Source organism: Aulostomus chinensis, chromosome 3 (assembly GCF_037954235.1).
Source record: "Aulostomus chinensis isolate RoL2024-O1b breed Wild chromosome 3, RoL_Achi_v1.0, whole genome shotgun sequence".
Taxonomy (NCBI): domain Eukaryota; kingdom Metazoa; phylum Chordata; class Actinopteri; order Syngnathiformes; family Aulostomidae; genus Aulostomus; species Aulostomus chinensis.
Genome location: NC_141322.1, coordinates 23,857,997 through 23,877,722, shown reverse-complemented (window position 1 = coordinate 23,877,722; position 19,726 = coordinate 23,857,997). Strand labels below are relative to the sequence as shown.

At 40.5% G+C, this 19,726-nt stretch overlaps 1 protein-coding gene across 3 annotated transcripts in view; it reads left to right on the top strand.

The window, feature by feature from the left end:
- The window catches only part of ppp1r16b (protein phosphatase 1, regulatory subunit 16B), an 80,912-nt gene that overhangs the window by 8,878 nt on the left and 52,308 nt on the right, over positions 1 to 19,726 (top strand). Inside the window, exon 2 of one of the 3 annotated variants that reach the window (XM_086199843.1) lies at positions 5,554 to 5,621. The exons of the other annotated variants lie outside the window; for them this stretch is intronic. The gene's annotated coding sequence lies outside the window, so the exon portion shown is untranslated. The remainder of the gene's footprint in view (positions 1 to 5,553; positions 5,622 to 19,726) is intronic. 3 annotated transcript variants of the gene reach the window in all.

Here is a 19,726-nt window from a genome sequence, read left to right as displayed (position 1 = left end):
GATGAGAATAACATTTTTGTTCACAGTTACACACAGTATTTTGTATTTGGCCACATGACAAATCTATCTCTAATCCCTCTGGGTTTTTACAGGTAGCTGACTATTTTTTTTAGCATGTAAAACATGGATGGATCATATTTATGAGCTCCACGGTGCTGCATGGACTGGGCTTCTCTTTCATGTGTTGAAATTACCGCAGACCACCTTTTTCTTTGTGGATGTAATGCGAAGAATTGAAAAACTAAAAATGATTTTAGTATAACTTGATGACAGGCCCTGTAAGCCCCAACTGATAATGTTTCACACGATTTGGAACCACAGATGCATGTACATCATGTCAAGATTTGGCAAGAATGTGTGTAATATGATTTAAATCCCTCTTTAATGATCTTAGATTCACTCATACTTAGATTTTTCTTTTTAGTCTCACACAAGTTGGAAAAACTATTTGCATTCATTTAGCCTTTTAGAAGCTTTGTTGTTTAAAAATTGATTTTCTAGTTTAAATATGATAGAAAACTACATTCACAATGTTAAACTGCCCTTTTTTTTAATAACGTTACCTTCAAGATAGCTTGAGGTAATCAAAACACAATCTGGAAACTAAGGCACTTGCAAACTGTTGACATTCTTAAAGGCGATGTGACATCATCACATCCAGATCTGGTATTGGATCAATTACAAAATCTAATCAGTTGTTTCCCAACCTTAAGATTTGCCAATCTACCAAATATATTGAACATTTGGTTTTGAGTTACTCTGCTAGCAGGCAAACCGATGGGGTGTGATCTGATTGGCTAATAACTTTGAAGTTTATGAAGTTTTCATTACAGCTGGACGTTATGGATAAAATCAGATATAATGTGTTTGACCACATACCTCCATACTAATACTGTGACAATGTTGCAGGATGATTATCGGTGTTTTCACAAAATATTAGTGGTATAAAATTTTGATAAATAATAATCTTCAAGTGGACAAAATGTGTAACAGAGATGTACTTGAATAGAATTTTGAATTTATTGAGACATTTTCTTGCTTAATAATACTGTTATTATGAATGCTACTCCATGAATGTGATGGAGGAGTTCTGACCTGGAGTTTTGTTTTGTTTTGTTTTGTTTTGTTTTGTTTTTTATGTGAGGAGAACCTGAAGTGAGAACAGCGTTCACTCTCTGAGCATTCACCAAACTGACCAGCAGGACTTTGATCATCTGCACTCCCGTTGTTCCGGTTTCCCTCTGCTTTTCCGAATCTAAAAACCACAACTCAGTTTGTTGTAGTACTGTAAGATGAGAAATCAGCATCACAGCTCTGCGCCTACTGTGCCCCACAGTGAGAGGGACAAGGCAAGCTGGCTGCACACCCATCTTGCTTTAGCATTGGATTAGAAGTGACACTTACTGCAGGCTGGCTGACTCTAAGCCTTGTTTACTCTGGCTGGGTCTTTGCCGGGGACTCAGGCATCATTAGCCAGTGAAATGACTCAACGGTGAGACACAGCTCCAGACAGGGAGAGAGACGAAAGAGGGAAAATGAGTAGGAAGAACATTTTAGAACAAGAAAAGGAAACAAAAAGGACTTTCCCAAACTTGACTGCAGATAGCGAGCAAGATAACTGCAAAAGGGGGGGGTAGGAAAAGGCCAGGGAAGTTTTATCTCTTAAAAAAAAAGTACAACTTTTTGGAAACTAAATAAACTGACAAATTTATCTAAGATAAACACAAAATGCTCAAGTCATTGTGGAGCAGATGGACAAGTAGCCCCAACCAACACAGGGACAGCAGGCTATAAACACGGCCTACTGCACGGCAGAACTGCTGCGGGCTTGCCCTGAGGTTCTGGCCTTTTGTGAAGTAATCCACAGCAGAAATTTCATTCAGACATTTATCCATTTCAGAATTGGCAAGGGGAAAGAAGGTCAGCAGGGTGTCATCTCAGGAAAGGTTGGCAACTCCCGATAGAAGTTGTAACTTAGTCTGGTTGTTTATCCCTCAGTTATGCAGGTGCAATAAAAGTTGTGCGGATGTTGCGTGTGAAAGTTAACCTCAAAGTGCCTGCCAGTAAGACGGCAATACAGATGAGTGGGTCTGTATAAGAGGATGTAAGCCTCTCAACACATGGAACTTGCAACATTTCAGATTAAATTATCTGGAAAAGCCACTGCAGGTCAGTGGTTCACATGCAGGTCTTCCACTGTAAATTTGTGTGGAGACTTGCATACTACATGCTCATTGTTAACTGGATTATGTAGTGCTTGTGGAAGATATGGTGTGTGGTTTCTACATTAACTGTAAGATGATAAAGTTGCCTCGGAATTCTTGACCACCAGTAGTTGTGTGGAGTAATAATTTCCTTAGTTTCTTTCTCTGCCAGGAGATGCAATGAACATTCCTGGCTTATTCTTGTGTTTGACCACAATTTGATTATTCGTGCCTCAAAAAGGTTGAGAACCTCTGCATCATGCGATTCAATACAGAGACTGTTGGACCTACAACTTTTGATGGTAAAGGGCTCTTCAGGTGATTGGGCTCTCCCTTTAAGAAAATTTCCCTTTACACGTGCAAAGATAAACAAGAAGCTTATAAGGTGTACTTGATTGAAAATTTCCCTTTACACGTGCAAAGACACACAAGAAGCTTATCAGGTGTACTTGATTGCTCTCAATCCATTAGTTTGTCCAGTGTCTGCTGGGTAATCTGGAGCCAGACCTCCCCATGACCCGCCGTTAAACTTATGTTGGCCTCAGACATGGCTGGGAAACCCAAGCGCCTGGCTGCAGACCGAGCATGCAACACACCGTAGCAGCAGCAGCAGTTGATTTCCTCCGTGTGTGTCTCTGAATCCCCTTTTGATGAATCTGCTGATTGATAAGTCAGCATCTCTCAATATTTGAGCAAAAGCAGCTTTGCTGTATGTTTCTGGTCCATGTAATTTTCAGTTTTTGTTTGCCAAACATTTTGGAATGAATTGCTCATTTAAACTTCCATTTGCATTTATCCATCAAACTGCTTTGTTTCCCCCCGATGATTCGACTTGTGCTGCTGCAATATGACAATAGTCTGTTACGCGAATCTGTCAGATGTTGTTGTTTTAGTGCCAGATTACAGCAGCAGTGGAAACCATGATTGGGGACACCTGCATGTGCTGATTGGACTTGATGGAGGTCGTTGAATGCCTAAGTGTCTCCGCTGATTCGGTCTGTTTTAGCAGAATGTCTGTATGAATCAGATTTAGCTCTAAATTGGAAAATGATATTCAGAACGACAAAAGCTATTTAACTTAATGGTGAACTAAACAACACAATTATAAAAGCAACTTAAAAAAATTAGTTGGAAATGTATCTAAATATTAGTATAACTTTACATTTGTAGTAATTAGAGCTTTAGTACTAGTTGTTTTGTCACACCAGGGTTTTCTGGGACTGTATGGGACCCTGACTGACATCCCCTGCTTCATCCCTCCTTTTGCTGGTCTTGATCCCTCTCTGACCTGCTGCTGTCGTAGATTCTGTACACAGAGATTTCTGGTTTTGTCCAGATTGAATAATTACTGGATGGAAGACTGCCCCATGATGGGACTGTTGGCCCGGCTGTGTTGGGCCGGATGGAGTACAGCTGTGAATTAGGTTAACAGGAATTACAAAGTGGACTTTAAATGATGGCACATCCAATATATGTAATCATTTATGAATATTTTAAATATTTGCAGTGAGATGGGAAGACGTTTTCCAGCAGTGAGCAGACGAAGGCTTCATGGTTTCATAGTGACATAGAGACAGACTCGGGACCAATTATTTTCAGCTCTGTCTACAATAGAAACACTGAAGAGTCTCCCGTTATCCATCTCGCTCTCTATGGACTCCCTGGTCCTGTTGAAGGTGCAGAGATATATGTCACTTGTCAGAGTGTTTTGTGTAGGGACATTAATTCAATGGAGCATTACAATAGAATAAGATTTACCCATTTTAATTATAAATTTCGTTGCTTGACGATGGTCTACGGACTGAAATTTTGCATCCAATTCTCTCCAAGTTTATTGCCTGGAGTTTTCTTTTCTGTGGCTTATGGGTGTTTCCTCCTACGCACCTGTTTGATGTGTTGTAAAAGAACAAACAACCAAATCAATATGTGGCGGTCGATGCTGATGATGTTGCGGGCTGACATGAATAAATCAATGAATGGGAAACATCGTATGGGACTCTCATCGCTGAGAAAGGAAGCAGTTGCAGAGAAAATATGTGTGACATTAATATACTGTATGAGACACACCTCATTCCAGAGAGACATGAGGGACAGAAGGTTAAACTTGGTTTAAAAAATATATAAAGTCATAAATAAAAGTTTTTAGAGGTTGCTGGTGGTTCCAACAGTTGGAGAATCATTACTTCTTTTGCTGGTGTCATCAACACATGGTTTTTCTGTGCCTGCTCTTGCATTAATTTCAAGAACATGCTACAACTATTGGCCTGAAACAACGGCTACTAGTCGATTGGGAAAATCCTTAGTCTTTTGGCAGCACTTATTCTCTGGGACTTTTCTGCTACTTCTTCCTGAAAACAATCTCTTTTTCTGGAGTTCAGTCAGAGGTTGCTTGCCTTGCACTGCACTGACAGATCTGACAAATAGTCTCCTCACTGTTAGTGATCCAGCCTATTATCAGATGTGCCGTTTACAGTTGAGATAAATTTTAGTTGTTGTTGGATTGTGTTTCAGAAATCAAGCCGCCGGTCAATGAAAGGATCAGTCCTGGCAGAGCGAGTTTACAAGTATCAAGTAAATAGCTGATGTGGATATATGCTAATGAGACTTACAAGCTTACTTTTGTGCTTGTTTTTCAAATATTGGAACTGAATGCCAGCCGGCCACTCCAGGCTCCCTGCTTTTGTCGATATATGCTGTCTGCTGTCTACCTGAGCTCGGCTTCGTTACGACATGGGAGACAATGACCCAGAATCAAGTTGACCTGAGCGCTTTAAATCAAGGTTCCACTGGAGGAGACATATTCTCTCTTCAGCAGCAAGCTCATCCAACTAGGACAAGTAATCCAGACAGAGTAAAAATGTCCTCTTATAGGACGCTGGGGGTGGGGGAAGAGAGAGCCCAAGCCCAAGGATGAGGAAAAACAACGTTTGTATTAGTGTTTGGTCCAGTAGGATGTGTCTTGAAATGAAAAAGGCAAGTGAAGATATTTGATGACTATGGTGTGTTAATGACTCAACTGTAAAGAAAACCTAACAAGCCCAGGGCATTCTGGTTGTTTTAGGAGAAGATCATACCCCATATATATATATATATATATATATATATATATATATATATATATATATATATATATATATATATACTAAATAAAATATGGATAAGGGATTGCATTGTTGCGAGAACCAGACCTCCTCTAGTTGTACTCTGGCATGTTCAATTGTGCAAGTGCTTGTTGCTTCACTCATTTCTTTGATACTTTTCTTCAGGTTATCTTTTTGCCTTTCCTATGTAATCCAGGGCCTTTATTCTCACTAAAGCTCTGAAGGAAGATTTCTGCTAATCTTTCTAGGTCTCCAATTCTCCGGGGGAAACGACTGTTTCCTCACAAACATGAAAATGAAGCATTCACAAGTTCAGGTGCGTATGGGGACGAGGGTTTCCTGAACTACCAACACATCAGGAAAAGATTCTGTCAGTGTGGGAATAGGGATGACGCTCATCTCTTTTGCCACCTTATGTTTACTTGTTTTTCACTACTTCATGATGAGATTCATTCACAAGTTAGTAGAGACAGGAGTGTTCAGTTCAATAATCTGACCATAGAAAGATGGAGAGCAATGTTTCCTGTCCACAACCTTGTGAGGCAGACGTATCGATTCAAGACTCTGATCCAGCAGCAGGAATGTGGTGCTCCCAATCAACCACAATGTTTGTCATGTAGTGCAAAATCACAACAAAACTTATCTCATGACTCGAGTAGGTCTGGAAGGTCTGGAAAGCCTCTTCATTCAATTTAAAGAGATCCAACATGATCCCTGTAGCAAACGATGGGTGACAGTAGCATGAAAAACTGTCCTTTAATGGGCAGAAATATCTTAAATAGACCTGCAGACCTCGGTGCTGGATGGGCGTCTATCTGCCTCGAGGTAGAGGGACAGAGTCGAGATGTTTGACAGCAGAGGCAGAGGGACAGAGCAGCCATCGTTTACCAGCTGTGTCCTTGTGCCCAAAGCAAGAAATTTCTTGCTTTACCATCTTCTTTTGATGTGAATGCTAAACTGACCGAGGGACAAAGATCATGGAATTGCTTCCCCCTTGTAAAAGCCCAAAACCACAAAAATGTTGGAGCTTTTGGAGCTGAGGAAAAATGCGATTGAAAGAGGGACTGGTTGCATCGTGTGAGTGGTCATGTCAACACAGTGTTGTAAACTAGGGATGCACTGATCCAATTTGTTTTCCGTCCAGATAGCGAAGCTTCGGCTCAGGCTATCAGCTGATACACGGTAGCGATCTGATACCAGTGTTTGGAGAAGAGACTGGAATGGTTTATGTGTAATGCACCATCAAGCTTGACATGAATGTTGCTTTCCTTATATTCAAAACAAAATACAAATGAATGCTAGAATTCACTGAATTGGTATTATTAGCCCTCAGGTCTACCAACACACTGCTGGTGCATGACGTAGTCCACATATTTGGATCAGAATATATCTGAGCACAGTTTCATAGATGCCCTCCAAGGTCAGACCTGAACCTCCACCACTGATGAGAGGTGATGCTGCTCGCTGCAGGACCAGTAAGAAGGCACTATCATTCTTTATTTATATCAAAGTCCCAATGTCGAGACAGTTCAGCTATGCCAGCATTCCCCTCCCAGGCTTTGAGTTGAATGGCGGTGGCACGTTTTAACCTATTAAATACACGTATTTAATGGCATGAAATGTCAACATTACCATCAGCAAAAATGTGATCCGTCCCAGTCACACCATGTAGTTTACAGCTCAAAAAGCACGTTTTTTAATGTGCACTAACTTCAAATTAAAATGAGACGTTAAATTATTTTGTTCACATTTTCATGAAACCTCCCTTTCATTTATTTCTGCTAATGCAGGAACAAACAAAAAAAGAAGTCAAATCCAGAAAATGAGGGACAAATACACAGTCAAATCATGTGTGATTAAAAGGTTAAACCCTTGAATACATAATTATGAGAAATTACACATCATGCAAATCAAGTTCCTATGGATATTAGAAAGCCATTAAATTCACTCAGCAATGAAGTTTATGTACTGTGGAAATTTAAATAAACAGTACACAATATATAAGGAAAATGAGAAGAAGTAAAAATACACAGCTAGTAGAGTTAGTATTTCACCAGAGGGAACTTGTGTGTGTGTGTGTGTGTGTGTGTGTGTGTGTGTGTGTGTGTGTTTGTGTGTGTGTTTGTTCCTTCCTCCCCAAACACAGACCTGCGCTCAGTCAGTTTTACTTAAGAGACGTGAGTTTGACATGGCCCGGGGTCGTGTTTTGGTTAATGACTGCGGGTGTCAGAGGGGTCAAATGTCACATCTCGGTGGAACAGTCCAAACTAACGGCTCCTGTCTTAATGGCTGTGTGCTGTGTCAGTAGCCTTTTGTTCAGTGTTTCTTAAACACTGGCTCATGGCCCAAAATAATCACGGGAGTACCATAATGAGTACCAGGGGGTAAAACTGACATTTTCAAAAGGTCTTTTTTGATAATCTTTTTTTAGTATTCACCATTGGAAAGTTAAAAATGTAGTTTTTTTTTCTTACATTTGATACCTAATTTGTTATGTCAATCATTTTCCTTGACTGCTCGAAAGGAGGCGAAACATTTATGCTAACTTTTTCTTTGTGATATATTTCCATTGTTCTGCCTGCATGCTCAGCAACGTTCTTTCACGCTCAGTCGCAGCACAGCTGCTGGCTCTTTAATTCAATTCATTTGGTATCTTAAGTATACTTTGATTTTTCTTTTAGAGGTTTATAATTCCAGCTGAGTCTTCACCAGCACCAGCAGGACACACTGTTTTGTCTCAGTGGTGAAATCACAACAGACTGGCTTTGCCGAATACATTTATCATTTAGCCAAGTCATGAAATCGCCATAATTCATACTCTGAAGCGGAGCAGCACTCTGTTTTTTTGCTGTATGCAGAGCTTTCAATGACGGCAAAGATTTTCTGATTTCTTTCCTAGAGGCTACGTTGCTCATTTTAAACATTAAATTGAATCAAGCTCTTTCACTGACTATATCTTTTCAAAAATAATCCGATTGTATTTTTCATCAGTGCAGTCCACAAGATCATTGGTTCTAGTGATTGATGTTTCACCATCTGAGCGAGCTCTCTACCAGTGCCGGCTGTAGTGTCTCTGGAGAAGACTGCACATTATTCACTCTAATCATACATGAAATAATAATGAATCCAATTTTGCTACAAAAAGAAACTTCAAACCTTTTATCGAATTACTTCCATTATATGAGTTTGGACAAGCGGATGTAAATTCTGACTGGACTGACTGGTTTCGTACACCCACACAGTAGTAACTCTTGTGTTACTTTAATTAATGATGGAAATGTCTCTTTTACTTTAAGAGCATGAAACCGAGAGAATTATGAAGGTTTTCACACCGTAGCAGCCTTTCTAGAGGAGATGTAGCTTGACTGAACTGTAGGGACGGCGATAAGATTTCTCAATATTGATGCCATTATCAATGCAGCTTATCGGCCCAGTTCTTATTGATTCCTGATCAGTTTTCTGTGTTGACAAAAGAGTACATTAACACAGGTTTTCAGTTTTTTTAGTATCTCCAAGTATTGAAACTTGGTATGGATACTGTCCATGTCTGACTGTAATATTGTAGACACGTTCAAAGAAATTACATTGCTCCTCATCTTTCAATGCACTACACAAAGGAATTCATTGTCTCGCAAGAGGCAACTGTCAGGAAAATATGCCGGCGTTAATGAAATGAAATGCTAAGCTTTGGGGTGTACCGTGTGGATTCTCAGAAGCAATGATACCAAATTGTCTTAGGATTCCAGTTCTTAATCCTGAACTGGTGTCTGAATATGTTCCTGCTTGAACATACAGACCTTCATCTTTTTCTCATCTTTTGTTTCTTTCAGTCCAGCATGTGACGTGCGCATTAGGTAATTTTTGTTGCCTGAAATCAATTTGTCTGTTGATCAAGATCCAGTTTTTACAGGAAATGAAGTGCTTCGAATCTCAGCAGTGAATGATTCCACTCAGCTCTCTAGTACCTGGTGGAATGGGTTCAGTCAGCCTGGGCCATCTTTGGTATTAGGAAGTTATTAAAAGAATTAGCAGGACCTGGAGATAGATGCACCAGCCTGGAACGTGTGGTCTCAGGAACTCAGGGGGCCAACATGGGGGACAGTGATTTGGAGGGGGGGGGGGGTTCTCTGACCTACTGCTGAGGCCTTGGTTACACAAGCAGGCATGCATCCACAGAGTACACACTCTTTCTCATAACATAAGGCCGTTTGTAGAACTCACATGAACTCACACGTAGATAAACGAAGAGACAAATACACACTGTCTCTCACAAACACACACGCACACACACATGCATACACACAGGGTTATTGTGAATGTGACACTGCCGCCACTGTGTCTCCATGCGGAGCGTCCTGACACAGCACACGCCTCCTCGCTGCTAAATGTCACGCTCTGTTACATTATTAGTGATACAAAGTGCACAGTTGCTGTGTGGGTATAAGTTTTGTTTTACTTTGTTTTTGTTGTAACCTACAACAAATTTGATAGTTTCTTTTTCAGAAAATCGTTTGAGAAAAAAAAAAGGTATGAAGATGAAATTTTGAACTCGGACCTGCCAGCACCTCAAGACCCTCCCACAACAAAGTGAAGCAGCTAAAAAGTCACCTGAAACTGAAATTTAAAAATAGGCCATTGAAATAGTTGTGATTTGAATACTTGATTTATGCTTTCTACTCAATTTATTTCCTCCATCTCTCTGCTTCAAATTTTAAGCAAGGATGTCTTTTCCTTCTTTATCCAGTTAAAGGGCTGTGACTGACCATTATTTTGGAGCCTTGGAGCATTAGTGAGCGGTCTGCACGTTTTAAAACACATTTAACAGACTGAAGTGTGTCATACGGAGCCTGTGACACTGAGGGGAGATCTGACACACACGGATGAAGAGGCAAAAAGCAATGCAGCACACTAGGAAATTGCAGAAAGACCTGTACGTGCGCTGGGAACTGGTCTATTTTTAGCAAGTTTACTTGGATTCAAAGAACCTACATATACTATATATTTTGGTGTAAAACTGCATCGTCTGTAACTCTCCTGCACTGTTTTATAACTCGTGTTTGCTCACAAACAACGTACCTGTACTCTAGCTGAACCTGCGACTTCCTGCTGATATAAGCAGCTGCAATGAGGAAGAGACTTTCAGTACTCTTAAAATACTCGAGGCTCTTTTAAATGGTTTTTTCTGTTCTCTATTAATGAAATAAATGAGTTTATTTCCCTCCAAAAATTACAGCTGTCTCGTTAAAAAAAAAAAAGCTAAAGCACTTGTCCAGTTCCTTTCAGATGAATTATAATGTAGTTTTTCTGATTCTTGAATTCTTGCTTTTTTTTTTAAGATGAATTAGATTGTTTAATATAAGTCGTAATGTTTGCTCCTCCAAAAAATTGTAAAAGGTGAAGGAATAAAGAGGAGAGAGTTTTGAAAAGCCCTTTTTGTATTCAGCACTCATGTTGAGCGGTGGATGTGTTATCATACTCAAATAATCTAAACAAGGGGACAGTGATTCAATTGGCATGAAAACAACGCAAGTGAAGTTTTGAACACCTAAATCCACACCTCTCTCCTGTTTGCAGGGGAAATTCAGTTTCTTGTTTTAACAGAACTGTTTAACTTCAGCTGCTCGAGAATTGTTCTCACAGAACTCGCAAACACAGCACTGGAATGTAGTCGAGCTTTAGTTAACAACAGTTGCTAACCAGGAGCTTTATGCTTTTTGAGAACATTGTTACTCTGAAAATGTTGGACCGAAAGTCAGGCGATAATCATTCAACAACATCCCAAGTCCAGATTTTTCTTCTCTTTGCCATATTTTTACGCTACTCACTCATCCATCTCACATCTTAACATTTGGTGACCACTCCTGCTAATTTCGTATCTCTGTACCCATTTTTAAAAATTCACCTATCATTGAGTTGCGAATTGGACTATGTTGTAATACTGATTTATCTTTTTCCGTTTCCACACAGTTCTTTTTAAACAAGTTTTTTTTATAATAATAATAATAATGATAATCCATCCATCCATCTATTTTCTACAGCTTAGCCTGTTCAGGGTCACGGGGGGGGGGGGGGGGGGGGGCTGGAGCCTATCCCAGCGGCTACGAGCGAGAGGTGGGGTTCACCCTGGACAGGTCACCAGTCCATCACAGGACCAACACACACAGTCAGACAACCATTCACACTCACAGCCACACCTACAGTCAATTTAGAGTATCAATCAGCCTCGTCCCCTCTTGATGTCTTTGGACTGTGGGAGGAAGCTGGAGTACCAGAGAGAACCCACGCAGGAACAGGGAGAACATGCAGACTCCACACAGAAAGATCCTGTGCCCGAGCCGGGACTCAAACCCGGAACCTTCTTGCTGTGAGGCCACAGTGCTGACCACTGCACCACCGTGCAGCTCAATAATGATAATAGTTATGCGTTTTCCTGCTTGTTTATGCAGGTTACGATAAATGTTGAAATTAAGCAATAAAAGATCCATCCATCTGTCCATTTCGATACTGCTTATCTGTTAAGGGTCGTGGGGGCAATTAAAGATGTGAGAAATAATTTTCACTTAAGTGAAAATGAACAAAATTCCTTGCAGGACAGATTGATTAGGTTTTCTCTGTTAATCAAAAAGAGGTTTAGAATAAATCCTGGCTGTGCTGTACTGTACCGTAGGCGATGTACTGAGCAGCCATTATATAGACTTCTACAGTATAGTGCCCTCTTCGCCTGATCACCTTCATAATGATGATGGAATATCCAGAATGACCTCAATCCTCCTGCTTTGTTGAGATGTTTGAGTGAATTGAAGCTGATGCCAGCAGTACTCAAATGTACACACACACGCGCATACACACGTGCATACACACACACACACACACGCGCATACACACAAATTTTAACGATGCTAAAATGCTGAGGTCTTTATTGAAAGCATTTGCTTCTTAACCTGAACTTTAATTAGGAACTTAAACTATACCTCTCTTCTAATCTCTTGGTTTAATGGAGTGAGAGTTGGTTAAACATCCTTATTTTTTTATTTTTCTTGTTTCACTTCTGTCCCTCTGAGGACATGTGGTCATCACAAATGTGGAAACTCATGCACACACACACACACACAAACGCACACTGCAGCATTATAGCTGTCAGGGATGAAGAGCAAATGGATCATAAACTTGAATTCGCTGTAACAGCCTTTGTTCTAAAGCGTCAGGCGAACACGACGGGTAGAATTGTTTAAACTTTGCTTTTTTTCTCAAGCAGTTCCCCAGGGTACCTAATGGTTTCAGGCTAATAAAAATTCATGGCTTGGGTTCTATCCTTTATGGAACCATGTGTTTATAGAGTTATATTGGTCCATTTTTCATATTAATCCTTTATTAAGGTTGTACTCTGGCAGGTCAGCAATATATTTTTTGATCATGAAGGTTGATTGTGGTTTGAGGCTACCAAAGGACCGACTGCAGCTGCAACTGATTCAAGAATAATTAGAGCACATTTCTGAATAAGTAATTCTGTCTAAAACACAAAGAAGAAAAATACAACTAAGCTCATCTGGAGAAGATTGAAGAGTGTTTCCCACCTCAGAGCTCCACCAGGTCGTACAAGATTTGGTGCTATCAGTGGTGGAACATTTTCTTAATCTGCTGGATCTGAATCTTTATTGACACCACGATCGATACTTCTTTTTTAATTGGCCACACGACAGAAGCACATTTGAAGGGAATTGGTATTGCCAGTGGACTGTTGTGGATGTAACGGCTTTGGGTTCAGACCTGATTGATAATTGATTATCTCATAAGCTTATTGGATGCATTATACGCATTAATGAAGATAGAGAAATGTCTAAACTGTAGTTTTGTTGAATTCTTGACAAAGTGAAAGGAATCACAGGTGCGATATCAGCCTGTGCAATAACAACCATAAAAAAGTTTTAAAAAGAATACTTAGAGGAGTGATGCAGAAATGTAACAGACATTGCCATGAAATTATATATTTTTGTCATTATTATGGAGCAAACAACCTTGGGATCAGTGCAGTAGATTGGAGGTGATGTGGTGGCTCAGGTGGTGGAGTGACCGTCTAGTAATCCGAGGGGTCCTGGTTTGATCCCCATCTGCCCCTGAGACCATCTTGATATGTCCTCGAGCAGGATACTGAAACACTAATTGCTCCAGATGCCGTGAATATGTTAGCAAGTTGTATTATTATAGCTCTTTCTGCCAATAATGCATGAATTGGTGTGTCAATAAAAAGTGTGTTGTAAAACCTCTTTGTGTGGTCCGCAGGCTACAGAAGCGCTACATAAATCCAGACAGCCATTTGACATGAAACATATTTTTGGGTTATTGCATTCAACCGTCAGGGCTGCCATTGTGGTTGGGGGTTGGGGGGGGTTGTTGGTGGTGGTGGTAGTGGTGCGTGTGTGTGTGTGTGGGGGGGGGTGGCTGTGTGCTGGTTGCTGGGGATGAAGCAGCTACAGCTCGAGTTCAAAGACAGTTTCTTCATTTTAGCTTAAACTGCTGTGTGTGTTGTATTCTAATTTGGATACGCTCAAAGTGCACTGTCCCACGTTACAGATTGTTTCAGGGTCCCTTATTTTTCAGTGCTTTCTATTCTTCTGTTTCTTCATCTACATTTCCTGCCACCACTTCCTGTGCAGTTTGTTGTGTGGTACAACACAGGAGGGAGACAGAATGACACAGTTTTTGTTTTTTGTGCTCTTGTCATCACATCAAAGCCTTTGTGATGTGCAATCATCGTTTAATTTGTGAGAAACAAAACAAGCTGAATTAATAGAAACAAAAAGAGACTGTTGGAAGTTGTTATTGTCAGTTTGTGGTGTACTTTAAGCATACAAACTGTTCACAGATTGCAGCTGTTTGATGTGGGAAAGAATCTCCATTGTCTGACCTGCTTTTTCAAAATGAGCATGCTTTAAAATTTAGGCTGTGCTTCTTGCATTTAAAAAGTGAAACACAATGTGTGAGTGAGCTCTAACGTTCTTAACTGCAGCCAGGGAACTGATTGAGGTCAATCTGTGATTTGCTGCCTTGGCCCCGGGGACTGGCTGTGATATCACCAGAGGGCTTACAGTTGCCCACAGCTCCCCGCGTTTTACATATCCTCAAATAGTTAGGATCCAGAGATGACGTCGCATCAAATACACACTAAACGCATTGTTGTTTTTTTTTCATGCGCTGCTGAAGCTCCTGTTGTTCATGAAAATCTCCCCCAGGGGCTAACAGGAACCTTTTCTCCTCTAGCTTCATCTGTTCAACTGAGGAAATATCAAAGGCTGTGCTAACGTCGTTCTGTTGTTCACCTGTTTCTGATGGTGCAGAGACTAGACCCTCTCCCCCTCCTCCCATGATTCTAGAGAGACATCTTAGTGGATATAGCTGTAGAATTGTAGAATGGATACTTATTTATAACCCCTGTGTTATTAGCTCTTTGTTGTAGTGTGGCAACATCCCCACTAGCTGGTGTTTTTTTTTTTTTTTGACCTCAACCCCGTACCTCGTACGTTATTAGTGCTGCACCAGTACGTGGGGCTGAGGCCAACACCAATAGTGGGGAGAGAGAAAACTGATCTTAATGCATGTATATCAGCCAAAATATATATTTCATTTCTTATTCAATGATCTATTTTAAACACTTGTGAGAAAGACATTTAATGGAGACAGGATAATTTACAGATTCATCCACTCCGCTGATTCATCAGTCAATACTGCACTGAGCTGTAATGTCACTTCACCTGTCGTAGTAACCGGTGCTTGACTGATAACAGGCGAATGCAGTTATCAAAAGCTGATGAGAATAATGTGTCATGGAGGCTCCATATTTTTCAGCAAAATGACATCCGTGCACTGCGGAGCCATAGTAAATTAAGAACCGACATGTTTTTAAAATGTTATCAGCTTGGTATGTCAGCATCGGTTTGTGACATCCCCATCATCCACTAAGGCTGTAAAGGTGTAGGCGCATCCCTGTGGCTCGTCTGCTTTGCGGGAGCTGGGAGATAAAATGGTTATAGCTCAGTTACTGATTAATTCAGAAGATGTTAGTATGAGTGTCTGTTTTTGTAACCTGCATGTATGTGAGCATCTGTGTGTGTATGTGTGTGTGCGTGTAATATCATTACCGCCTCTCTGATTGTCCTGATTTGATCAACAGTAGCTCCTGGGTTTCATATTCCTGTTGCTAATGCCCTTGACCATCAAAGAGAGCTAAAGAAAACGGGACGTTCCTTGTTTGCCCCACATGCTCTCTGTTCTTAATTCACTTTGGTCTGCACACACATCTCACAAACACAAAGAGGAGACGGTGTACCTGCCTGGGCTCACTCTACCCAGATTAAAGGCATCTTGATATATAGCAGCAGCAGTGTAAATGTCTGCCAGGCGGAGGCAGTTTATGGTGCTAATTGAACCCATTTTCTTATATGTTGTAGAGTTGCGTCTCTCATATTGACATCCGTTAGATATCCAATTAAACTAAATGGAGAATATGATGATCCTTTGTCCTCAGGGTGCTGCATCTAAGATGTATCAATCTTTGAGTGGTAACACTTAAAGCTGCATCTTGATACACTAGGATAGTGTCGAGGTGGCGATAACAGTCACTACAGCGCATCCATCAAGGCGTACTGGAGTGTAGAGGAGTCACGATCCTCCAACACTATCATTCTGTTTCGGTCTTGATTTTTTTTTTTTTTTTTAATGAGCAGATGTAACGAGACGTCACCTACTAAACACTGATCACAAAAGACTCAGTAACCCTCCTTCGCACGGGTCTGCACTCTAATGAGCACATTTTCGAGCGATAGAAATAATCATTGGCACAAATGTACTTTCAGTGATTACCATTAGTGGCAATCGATCATTTATAAACACCTAATTTTCAGCAGCTTGGGAGTTACACTCGCAGATACCTTACAGAAATAATTGGGATTAATTACCTCATCAAACTGCAATGATTATATCCACTTGCTCCACCTATATTTGAGGGCATGATGTTGTGTTATACATTGCATTTCAAACATCTGAGGGCACAAAAAATCTGATGACTTGGATCTGATGACAGTGGGAGTGGATGCTAGAAGCCTTGTTGCTAATGACGGGGAAGCTAAACCTGAGCAGAAGACATGCTCTCTGATCGTTGCTGTTCAGTTCGCTTGCTTCATCATTTCTAGCTCTGATAGCAGCATATGTGTGTGAATAATTCTGATTTGTCTTGGTGCTGCTTTTTTTTTCTTGTGGCTGTATTTGTTGTACATGATTTATGTAATTATAACTCAGTCTTTGATGTTTCATTCATAGCTCCCAGGAAATTGCTGGATATACCTTCCAGGCATTTTCACATATGCATTTCCATTCCAGAATATTCCTGTGCTACCCCATGTTCATACATGACACGGCAATGCTGGTCATATTTGGGGCAATATTCCTTTTCCCAGTAATTTTCCTGCTCTCATTCACAACACAACCTTCCCAGAACATTCCCTGTAATCTCACTAGCTCCCATTCACACATGACCCCTTCTAGGAAAAATGCTGGAATATTTACCTGGTGTTAAACTAAAAAAAAAGAAGAAAGAAAAGTTTTTTTTTAATTTTTTTTTACTGTTTTAATTAGCAGTTATGTCACTGAGGGTTTTTACACCCATACACAGGATTGAGGCATAGGTGGAAGGAAACACAACAAATAAACTGGCTGGATCCTGCTCTATTTTGAAGGTCAAAATTTAATGATCATAACAACCTATTGTAAATAGAATTGAAATTGTGACACCCCTCATTACTCCACACTTACCATCACCAAATTCACTAATTAGTCACCCGGTTGACCAGACCTTTCTCCTAACTGTCAGTACTGTTAACTGCTTTGATGCTGTGGAGTGTTTATTATTTAATCAATTCCACTGCAAATGTAGTAAACCAGAAAAGAGTTTTTGGCTGCAGATCAGCTGCTGTTTTAAAGATAAAATAAGGCAATAAAAACTTTACAACTGAACAAACGTTACTCATATTGGATTGTAAAGGACTGCACAGTGACACAGGGCCTGGGACTGGCCTTGCTCAGAAACCATTATTGTCTCCTCCAGCCAGTCTTGTCTTTACCAGTTTGGGTGATTGGGTACTGTTTGTTCCATCGTTGTAATGATTGGATGGATGTTACGCTGTATCAGAGGGAACAGTGTGTCAGGCAGCATGATGTGTTCAAGTGTAGGAGTAGAAGTTTAAAAAGTTGTAGTATTTTACTTGTGAATTGATTTTGTGCAAATATAACTCCCTGCGTCACCCAGGTGGCGCTACAGAACACACATTATGTTGCAATGCATCACTTTACATTTACAACTGTAAATTACAACACAGTGTAATTTTGATGTAAAGCCAATGATATTTGTTACGGCACGCTTACTTCCTGTTACCATTAGGTGGCGCTATGACTATAATCAGCTCCAAAAACGAATGGGGTCTTCCTTAGCTCATGCTACGCCCTCAACGTAGTTCAGTGAAACTCTGTATAATAGATTTTGTGTAATTCTGGTGTCAGACAAACACACAGACAGTCAGAACATTATCTTCTCGGTGGAGGTAATTTATTCATTCAGATCACTAATTAGTCCTCCTTAAATATTATTAATGTACTGACTCTTGTCTCTGGATAGTTTCATTAATTTCTCAGAAAACGCTACCAGGTGGAGGCTGCTGCTCTCTGAGTGCAGGTCTAGATAAATTCATTAGGCAAGTTAAACTGGTGTCTCTGCGCTGGAAAGTTTCACGCATCAATTATTTTTAGAGTCAACAGTGTGACAAAGTTCCTTATGTCATGATGCCTTTTTGAGTTATTAATGGAAATCTTTTGTCCACACACACACACACACACACACACACACACACACACACACACACACACACACACACACACACACACACATTGTGTTAGGCTACTGAAAATGATGCTGTAGGAAGTGATATACACTGCTTGTTTCCTGACCAAGTTTTTTTTTTTTTTTTTAGCAGTTACGCTGCTGCAGGGGAAAGACTGTGTAGTCTGTGTCACTCAGACTAGACGCAGGTGTAGAAGTCATGTATTGCATTATAGAGTGTTTCATCAGGCAGCGCCGCAGGACTGCATGGTTTCATTAGAGAAGCGCGTGAGTAAGTATTTCGCAGCATTTGTGTAAAAAGTAAGTAAAAACGCATTTCATATGTGCTACTTGCATGCCTTGGTTGCAGCATTTGTATTCGTCATAGAAAGTAGAATTTGCTTGTGAGAATAGGTGCTGTATAGTGTTGGAGTGCTGAGCAGCTGGGAGGGGGGTTGAATGTGTCTTCACATCTTCAGAGGAAGTGGTCTGCCAATTACTTGAGATTTGCTCGTTAGTTAAGCTCACTGGATCCTCGTGCGTACACTGTACTTATTAACCTTTTCTTAACGTGTATGGTATTTACTTCTACTTTCCTTTGTGAAGAAGAGCAACTGGTTGAAATCACCCTGCACGCACGCTACAATATACTGCTTCTCTTGCTGATTTCTTAAAAGTTGTTATGTGGGGTCACTGACAGTGAAGCGTTCTGCCACCACGGGAAAAAGAACAGACTTTTGCTCGCGTTTACGGCAATCCAGGTAACATCAAGGTCGTGATGACTCCCTGGGTCAGCCCACCACCCCGGTACTGTCTGGTCTTTTTTAGCTTCTCATCATTCTGGCATCCACTTGTTGGTAATCAGGAGGCGGTAAGCCACGGTGGAGGGTGCTGGATAGACGTCTGTATCAGCCCGCGTGACAGAAGCAATGTTAACACTTCAGCCACTGTGAAGTCATTTACATGAAACGGAGACATTGGCCTTGTTGTTTCTGTCTTGAAAGCAAATTGATATGCAAACTTATGTAAGACAATGGAGCAACTATTTCAGTGACGTACTTTTGTGTTTGTGTACTGGATTATAACAGACATGTTGTGTGTAGAAGGAAACTAAATTCATGAAATTCGTATTTAATGAGTAAACTACTGACAGTTAACTGTTTATTAAATGTAATGTCAGGCTGGTTGAGTCAGCAGCTCCCTTGGCCAATTAACAAGTACGTTTTTAGATTTTAGGTGGTTGAGACTTTCACAACATGAAAAAGTGTAAAGTTCACAATGTCATGATACAAAATTAACTTTTTTGGACATGATGATTAAGAGAATAATGCCCTAGACTGACCTATACCATAAGCGCATCATTCAACCCCTCTCAAATAAGTCGACCACCAAAGGGCTTCTTGATATATGAACTCTACCGCTGTCCATCAGAACAATATTCTTAAATGTCACCGCTGCTCCAGTGCGTCTGGTTTTGGTGTTTATTAAGTTGTGGTTATAAAGGTCTGAGGTTTCTTTCTTTCTCTCTCTCTCTATGTCTCTCTCTCTCTCTCTGC